This window comes from Nymphaea colorata, chromosome 11 (genome assembly GCF_008831285.2).
Source record: "Nymphaea colorata isolate Beijing-Zhang1983 chromosome 11, ASM883128v2, whole genome shotgun sequence".
Lineage (NCBI taxonomy): Eukaryota > Viridiplantae > Streptophyta > Magnoliopsida > Nymphaeales > Nymphaeaceae > Nymphaea > Nymphaea colorata.
Genome location: NC_045148.1, coordinates 5,723,301 through 5,731,769, shown reverse-complemented (window position 1 = coordinate 5,731,769; position 8,469 = coordinate 5,723,301).

Genomic DNA, 8,469 nt, shown 5'->3' with positions numbered 1-8,469 from the left:
GAATGGCAGGAAAAATAGAGGAAATTCTGAGGTCTTTAGTGTTAAAGATGCAGTATGAAGCACATGATGGAGCCCTTATGGTACTGCAAATGGCACCGTCCAATCGCTCATATAGTTCCCAACTGGTTGAGTTCGGGAAACTTATGGGGACAATGGGCAAATTATAAGGATGTTAGAATGAACATTCATATTGAAGTAATTTGTCGCAAGGTTTTCACTAGATTACTGTTGAAAATTACTAATAGATTTCTGTTGAACATTACTATCTTAAAATATTCTTGGAAAAAGATAGCATCATTTTTTTAGCATAAAAGATTTTTTTGAGCACCATTTGTCAGCTAAAAGAATTTTACCATACCTACTATCTATAATTGAAATCCACAATTAGTATTTTACATTTTCTGAAGGTCAGCCAAATACCAAAAAGGAATGTTTACCATGATGAATTGGTGACATGAAATAAGAACGTAATGAACATGATAATCTTAAGTGACCGATGAGACTTTTTCTTCGGGACTAGGAATCTTGATCTTTCCTCTCTATGTTACACCTCCAATATAGTGATATTTTAACCTTTGATGTCGTCTGCAGACCCTCTCATCTAGCCTTCATAGATACATGAGAAACTAAGGAAGTAATTCTTCCCTTCGCCATCAATAAGAAATTGTTTCTAAAACTTAATGCATTTCATTCTAATTCAAAGCTCAAGAACATAGAGAGATTATTGTTTTTGGATCAAAGTGATTATTGTATTTGGATCAAGGCTATAGTTGTGTGCTGCACTTTTAAGGAGCTTATTCTTTGATTATGGAGGGTTCTTCCTTGCCTTCTTTTTAATGCTTCAGAGTATGTATATGCAGGGATAGGTATTGATAATTCAATATTGGATTGACCACAATGATTACGATTTGGATTTTAAGCTTCCTTAGAGTTCATGGCGTATGTCTGCAAATAAATAGGATTTATGATTGTTTTCTACAATTACTAGCATAAGAATGGATATCCTCCATCAACATGAACGAGTCAACTTGGAATGCGATGGGGCATGTTCAGCTTCGTTTATGATTTTGGATACTGCATTTGTGAAAAAACATGAACCAATAATTATCTTATGATCTAACAATCATGTGGTTGTTGGGTTTGGGAGAACCAATTTAGACCTATTTTACATGGTTGTATGTAATTAAAAAGAATGATCTTATCTTTAAACTTGGGGTATGTGAAAGATCTGTTAACAGAAATACCAAGAAAGCTCTCAAAGTGAATTACTTGGGAGATGAAAAGCCATGTCTCTTAAGAGATGAAAAGTCATGTATGTTGAGAGATGAAAAGTTATGTCTCCTAGGAGAAGAAAAGACATGTCTCTTGAGAGACGAAAAGTCATGTCTGTTGAAAGATGAAAAGAGATGTATGTTGAAAGATGAAAAGTCACGCCTCTTAAGAATTAGAGACCCCTTATGTAACTCCTCTATATAAATGATCATCTCCACCAAATGAATGCAAGCAAGAAATGATAAAGCAGTGGACATAGACCTATTGGCTGAACCACTTTAAAAATTTATGTCCCTTTAATTATTTTTTCACTTTGATTTCTAACATGATATTAGAGCCACTGATCCTTGTTAGTGCTGTTGCTAGATCCTAAGGATTACATCTTATGTTGTTACTTTTCATTCTCATGGCAAATACGGGAGTCAACTCTGATACAAGTATGAATTTTCTTGCTTCTTCTTTTCAGTACTCAAGCAATTTAAAGCATTTCCTCACCATCAAGTTAAATGCTGAAAATTATTTTATTTGAGAATCTCAATTCACTTCAATCTTGATCTCATTTGATCTTATGAGATATATTGGTGAAAGCAAACATGCTCCATCAATGTTTAGATGTGGAACAATTGAAATTAGTTCAGAATATATTGAATGGCTGAGAAAAGATCAGTTACTTTTGAGTTGGATTAAGTCATCTCTATTTGAAGCAATACATACCCAAATTATTGGTTTAAAAACCTCTCTAGAGGTTTGGAGTGCTCTTAAGCAGTCATATGCTGCTCAATCCAGGGCTCAAGTAATGCAGTTAAAATCACATTTTCAAGATTTGAAAAAAGGGTCTAGTTTTATGAATGTTTATATAAACAAAGCAAAAACTATTGCTCATCAATAGCCATTGCATCCAAACCCCGTTGATGAAGATGATCTTGCTCTCCAAATTCTTAGAGGATTGCCAAGTGAATATCTTGCTTTTAAAGTCAGTATGGAAACTCGAAAGGACCCTGTCTCTTTGAATGAACTTCATGCGTTTCTTCTCATATAAGAAGTCAACTTAAGAGAAGATGATTCTCAAACTTTTGAATATATTATGAATGCTGCGAATATTGTCTCAAAACAAGTTTACAATAAGCAAACCAACTATAGAGGTCGTGGTAGAAACAAATACTAACATAGACGAAGAGTCCGAAAAAGTGATCAATACAAAGGTGATCGTCTTGTGTGCCAAATATGTGGAAAAGTTGGTCATATTGCAAAGTTTTGTTGGTCATATACTAACTTAAAGAAAAAGAGACGTCTCCTCAAGTATACCATGCAGTTTCTTCTAGAACTCTGAATCAAGACATTGGAGATGACAATTAGTACCATGACTCCGGTGCGACTCATCACATCACCAATGATATCAATAACTTGTCCATTCATGCTACATATAAAGGTGGAGATGCAGTAAAAATCAAAGATGGAATAGGTTTGAGAATTTTTCATATTCGTTCTTCAAAGACATCTCAAAATTTAGTTTTAAATGATCTCCTTCATGTGCCCAAAATAACAAGAAATATGTTATCCGTACAACATTTTTCTAAAGATAATGGAGTCTATTTTGAGTTTCATCCTAATATGTGCTATGTTAAGCAGCAGAGAACATGGGAAATTCTTCATCAAAGAACTAGTAGTGATGAGCTATATAAGATAGACCTTAATAGCAGGAAAAAGGAAGCGCAACTTGGAGAAAGACAGACTATTGGGCAGTGGCACAAAAGACTTGGTCACCTTTCATTTTCCAAGAAGGTTTTGAACAAGTGTGATTTGTCATATTATGATGATTGTTTGAATTATTTGTGTGAAGCTTGTCAAAAAGCTAAGAGTCATAAACTTCCTTTTAATGCTATTTCAAATAAGGTGAAACACCCGCTTGAACTCATTTATTTTGATGTATGGGGTCCAATTCCGATGGAGAGTGTGAACGGTTTTAAGTACTATGTGATTTTTATGGATGCTTTTCAAGGTATTGGATTTATTTGATGAAAAAAAATCAGACGTTATTCATGTATTCAAAGCTTTCAAGGCACTTTATGAAAATCTCACTGGACACAAGATAAAATATTTTCACTCAGATTGGGGAGGAGAATTTCAAAGACTTCAATCATATCTTGTCGATAATTGGATTGGACATAGAATATCATGTCCTCATACCCCTGAACAAAATGGAGCAACTGAAAGGAGACATAAACATATTGTTGAAACAAGTTTATCTCTAATGGCAGAAAGTAATATTCCCAAGAACTTTTGGTCCTATGCTTTTTGTACTGCTATTTATTTGATTAACCGAATGCCAACCAATATTCTTGATTTTACTTTTCCTTTAAAAAAATTGTTCAAAGAGAAACCTTATTATGGTTTTCTCAAAATCTTTGGATGTGAATGTTTTCCTTGTTAAGAGCTTTTCAGAAAAATAAATTAGATTACCGATCTGAAAGATGTGTTTTCTTGGGCTATGCTCCTCAATATAAAGGATATTATTGTTTGGGTGTACGAACCGGTAAAATCTATATTTCGAGGCATGTCCAATATAATGAGAGAAAATTTCCTTTTATTGATACTCAAGAAACTAGAACTCAAGATCTAGAAAGTCAAAACCAAACTATCATTTTAATATCCCCTCATGAATATTAGTTCTCAAACCCTACAATACCATAATCTAGTACCTCCACAACATCAGGAGAACCCTTACTTCAGTTTGAAACAAATAGTGAATCTCAACCTGAAACTCTTGGAAATGAGGAGTCAACCAAATCCATTGAAAATGAACCAAATCAAGAACGAGTCCATCCTATGGCTACTAGAAATCAAGTGGGAACCTTCAAACCTAATCCTAAATACAATGAGTTCCATACATATTTTTCTAGCAAACACTCTCTTTCAAAAGCTATTGTCTCAACTCTTCTTCAAGACAAAAACCCTCAAATTTCAAGGAAGCATATGAAGATGAAAATTGAAGGAAGGCCATGCAAGAAGAATATGATGCTCTTATTCGAAACAATACTTGGAAACTTGTTCCAAAGAAAGAAACCAAAAACATTGTAGGATGTAAATAAGTGTTCAAAATCAAGCGAAAGGCAGATAGATCGTTGGAAATATACAAAACTAGACTCGTCGCTAGGGAGTATAGTAAAAAAAGAAGGAATTGACTATACTGAAACCTTCAGCCATGTTGTGAAGCCTACTAAAATTCGGACAGTATTGATTATTTCTATTAGTCACAAATGAAAAATACATCAGCTGGATATTCAAAATGCATTTTTATATGGATCTATTTCAGAAGAAGTTTATATGGTTCAGCCACCTGGATTTCAAAATCATTCTTTCTCAAATCATGTATGCAAGCTTGAACATGTTTTATATGGTTTAAAACAGGTTCCTAGGGCATGGTTTTCTTATCTTAGTCTATTCCTCCAAAATCTTGGTTTTAAAGGGGCTCAAACAGATTCATCTTTTTTTTATTTTGAGAAAAAAAGAAATACTTCTATATGTTTTGGTATACGTGGATGACATGATCATAACATGAAGCTCACCTGAATATATTCATAAAATTATTTGTCAATTCAAAAGTGAGTTTGCCATTAAAGATTTGGGTGAACTTTATTTCTTTTTGGGCATAGAAGCAAAAAGAATTGACAATAAGCTAATATTGTTTCAAAGGAAATGTATATTTGAGTTTCTCAAAAGAACAAATATGCTTGGAGCTAAAAGAGTTTCAACTCCCATGGCATGCTCCCCTGCTTTATCTACTCAAACTAGATCAAATTTTTATGATCCAACTCTGTATCGCAACATTGTTGGCACTCTTCAATACTCTACTATGACTTATCCAGACATCTCTTATGTTGTCAACAAGGTTTGTCAATATATGCATCATCCTACTGATGCCCATTGGGATGCCGTAAATAGAATCCTCAGATATTTGAAACACACTATTGATTATGGTTTTGTTATTAGACCTAGTTCAGTTCTTAATATTAATGCTTACAGTGATGCAGATTGGGCAGGATGTCTTGATGATAGACGGTCTACAGATGGATATGCAGTATTTATTTGATTCAATCTAGTTTCATGGAGTGCTAAAAAGCAATCAGTTGTCTCTCGTTCTAGCACTGAGGCTGAGTATTGATCTATTGCCAATACCACTGTTGAAATCATGTAGTTACAATTTTTATTAAAAGAACTTTGTGTTGTTCAATCACAACCTCCCATATTATGGTGCGACAACATCGGCGCAGTCTATCTTGCAGCTCATCCTGTGTATCATAGCCGCAACAAACACATAGAGATTGAGCTTCATTTTGTTCGAGAAAATTTGACTAAAGGATATTTGAAAATTCAATACATCTCTTCTAAAAATCAGGTTGTTGATATTTTAACTAAGCCACTTAGTAAGCAACACCATTATCAAATAATTAACAAGCTCAATCTCATTGCTGAAGCATTGAGCTTGCAGTGGCATGTATAGAAATATCAAGAAGGCTCTCAAAGTGAATTACTTGGGAGATGAAAAGTCATGTATGTTGAGAGATGAAAAGTCATGTCTCTTGGGAGATGAAAAGACATGTCTCTTGAAAGACGAAAAGTCATATTTGTTGAAAGATGAAAAGTCATGTCTCTTGGGAATTAGAGACCCCTTATGTAACTCCTCTATATAAAGGAGCCTCTCCACCAAAGGAATGCAAGTAAGAAATGATAGAGCAGTGGACATAGGTCTATTGGCTAAACCACTTTAAAAATTCATGTCCCTTTAATTATTTTTTCACTTTGATTTCCAACAGGATCTACTGGTATAGGAAAAGTAAGGAAGAAGAAGTCGGGCTTGAAATGATTCATTGTCGGGCCCAGACCAAGGGGGCTAAAAGCCCAACAGGCACCTGGCCCGGTGCCCATCCTTATGTGTATGTGGAAACGAGAGAAGGTGGTGAAGAGGGGTTAGTATAGTACATCACAAATGATGCATGTAGGATGGATTATAGGTGAGAGAATTGCTTAATGGGTTGAACATCATTCAATGTGGCAGAACAACGAGGGCAAATGTTGCATTTATATTTGATCTAAAAACTAAAAGATCTAATAATTGCTATAAAAGGTCTCACATTTGAATGCTCAAAAAATATAACCATTCGTCACAGTGGTCATGTTGGTAATTGGTAAGCGATGGACATGAAAGGTCATGACAAAAAGGAAACGTGATTTGGAAGTAAACAACGCCATTTCTTCAGGAGAGAGTTAATTGGTTGCCTTTGTTCTTTTGTAAATATGGTCACCATATTAGTCTAAGTTAGATAAAAACAAAAATGAGTTGCCTCTAGGGCCATAGTGCAACCAGGCAGCAAAGCTGCTCACACTCAAAGGGTCTAAGTTCGAATCTTGTCATTGTTGTAATGCTCTAGTGTGTTATTCCATTGAGCTGCAAATAATGGAAAACACAACACCCGAATTAAAGGGTGTATCTACCCAAGCTCCAAAACAAGCAAAAACATTAAAGGAATAAGGTCTATGTTTTAAAGGGTTTTTTTGCTAAAAACAGGCTTTCCCTAAGTAAACACTAAAAAAGAAACAACAATGAGTAGTAAAACATGTCAGTCATCGGACCATGGGGAAACCCACCGCAAGAATTAAGACCTTCAGCTGCCAATTACCAGGAACTCACTCACGTCTGAATTTCTAGTGTACTTTTACTTGTTGGAAGACGCTAATGTTCCTATAACGCCAAAGACTACCACTCTCCTCTTCACTTGGACCTGGGTAATTTCATTTATGTGCAAAATCCTTGATCTAGATTTTCTATGCCAAAAAGCAATCTCTGGTTGATCGAGAATAGATTTTGCCGTACAAATGGCATAACCTATGAAAATGGCCTTCTATCAATGTTGAGCTTTGGTAATTTTTTGTGTTTTATTGTTTCTTCATTGTAAATTTCTTTTGAATTGGATATTTCGTTACTTTTCTAGCGAACTGACTTGTTCTGAAAGGAAAAAATTACGAAACTTTAAAGAGGACCAAGTTTATTGCCATAAAGACACAAGATTCGCTTTGCGATTCAATGGTGACAAGATATTCCCCAATAGTGAGTTCATAACACCTTAACTAGTTGTTTCCATGTAAGGTATAACTTTCCAATAAAGATTCTATTAATACTGTTAAGAATGGGCGGCATGAGAGGAATAGTGTGAAAGATGGGACTGCCAAGTGCTCATGATCTCCATGGTCTCCAGCATGAAACTAGAAGTAAACAATATTCTGATGCTGCAGTCTTCTTTTAACATTTGCCCTTGCACTTCAGCATTTGCCACAGGCCAAGACCGTGAACCGCCAATTGAGGGCAGACTTATCATTCTCAGGTCTGTTTACCAAGCCATGCCCCTACAAATGTTCGAGTCAAGCCAACCAAGTTTGATTGATTAAACTCAACTCGTAAGTTAAACTAGTTGAGTTCGAACTTAATTGATAACTCAATTTGTAAACAAGTCGAGCTGGAGTTGGATAAGCTCGACCCGATTAGACTCATTTCACACTATATTTATTTTTGTAATTGCAAAAACTTAAAATGGTTGAAATAAAAATGTGGAACTTTTAAGAACAAAATACATATTAAGGGACACAAGGTTAAACAAGTCAAGCTCACGCTCAGACTCAGTTAAGTGAATTGAGCTCGAGCTCCAGCCGAGCTATATGTGACTCGAGTCAAGTTCAAGCTGACCGAGCTCAACTCGTTCTTTCTACATCCCTACATGCCCCTCTCTCAATGACATAAATATCACATTCTAAGAGTATGATTGATCACTTCTTTCTAAGCTATCCCAGACAGAGGTCAGACTTATCATCCTTAGGTCAGACTTGAAACCTTCAGGTCGAAAAAGGTTGATATTGTTAGAATTTAAGGATTAGGTTTAATGTAAGTGTGCATTTACGTTTTTATATGTATTGTCATATATCTTAAACTTATAGTCGTTTGATGTATGATTTAAATATATAAATATATGTATGTATGCAGAGGCCTTTATGCCTTTATTTTCTTTTATTTTTCTTGTATTTTTATGTATATCATTTTTATATTTCTTTTTTGATAAAAGAAAATATCAGTTGGCTACTCCGAACGGTTAGAAATTTAGTCATTGCAGCTGCCCAACAACTACCTCCTTTTATCTTTCTTCTTAT